The following is a 1,065-nucleotide window of genomic DNA, read 5'->3' as shown; positions in this document are numbered from 1 at the left end:
GAAAGACGGGGGAAACTCCAAAACACTTAGTCAGTTTGTTGTATTCTTTAAACAACGGTGTGAAAAGACTCTCAGCTCACGATCACAGTCTCCAACGCTTCTCAATGCTCTCGGAGCTCCACACACTAACATCTGGAAGAAAGTTCTGAACAAGCTGGGCTCACAGACACATTGACCACGCCCACTCGCTTTTGATATGTTAATAGCGTGCCTTGCTAATATGTTCTTACATAAGCTTTGCATAGCATCATTTTGCAAAACATTGTATTATTAGGGCTGTGATTGTGAAGGAATTTGTATGTAAGTTTAAGATATTAAATATCAACGTTTATTGATCACACCTAGGCTACTATTATGTATTTTTGCATGTAATCAGGTTCTGGTTTTAAAGGGGTCATATGATGCGATTTAAATTTTTCCTTTCTCTTTGGAGTGTTACAAGCTCTTGGTGCATAAAGAAGATCTGTAAAGTTGCAAAGACTAAAGTCTCAAATCCAAAGAGATATTCTTTATAAAAGTTCAGAGTCAGCCACACCTACCTAAAACGGCTCGTTCTAACACGCCCCCAAATATCTACCTCACTATGTGGGAAGATTTGCATAACACCGCCCAAATGTTCACGCAAAGAAAGAAGGCGTAACTTTTATTCGAGCTGTAGTTTTGTTGACACTGCAGCCATGTCGTGAAGACGCTGTGTGCTTCGGTGTGAAAGCAAAACTACTTTGTTTGGTCTTCCATAAGAGGACGATATCCGCTTCGTCATGCCAACTTTAAACCGCATAAACACATTTCATTACACCAAATACACAAAATAATGTTCTTTTTAGCAGCATCATGGTATGACCCCTTTAATTTAATAAATTTATTTTTATTTATTAATGTATTATTATTATTAATGATATTAATATTATTTTTATTATTATGCCATCTTTCAAGATCTAGAAAATAGATCTAGAAAATATAATATTTTTATAAGGGAGAGAGAGAGAGAGAGAGAGAACTAACGCCGTACTTCCTTAATAAGGACATGTCTGGAATTTAAGCCCAACTCTCCAATAGAACGGA

This window comes from Sinocyclocheilus anshuiensis, unplaced genomic scaffold, assembly GCF_001515605.1.
Source record: "Sinocyclocheilus anshuiensis isolate Anshui unplaced genomic scaffold, SAMN03320099.WGS_v1.1 scaffold873, whole genome shotgun sequence".
Taxonomy (NCBI): Eukaryota; Metazoa; Chordata; class Actinopteri; order Cypriniformes; family Cyprinidae; genus Sinocyclocheilus; species Sinocyclocheilus anshuiensis.
Note: the sequence above shows the minus strand (reverse complement) of the source record.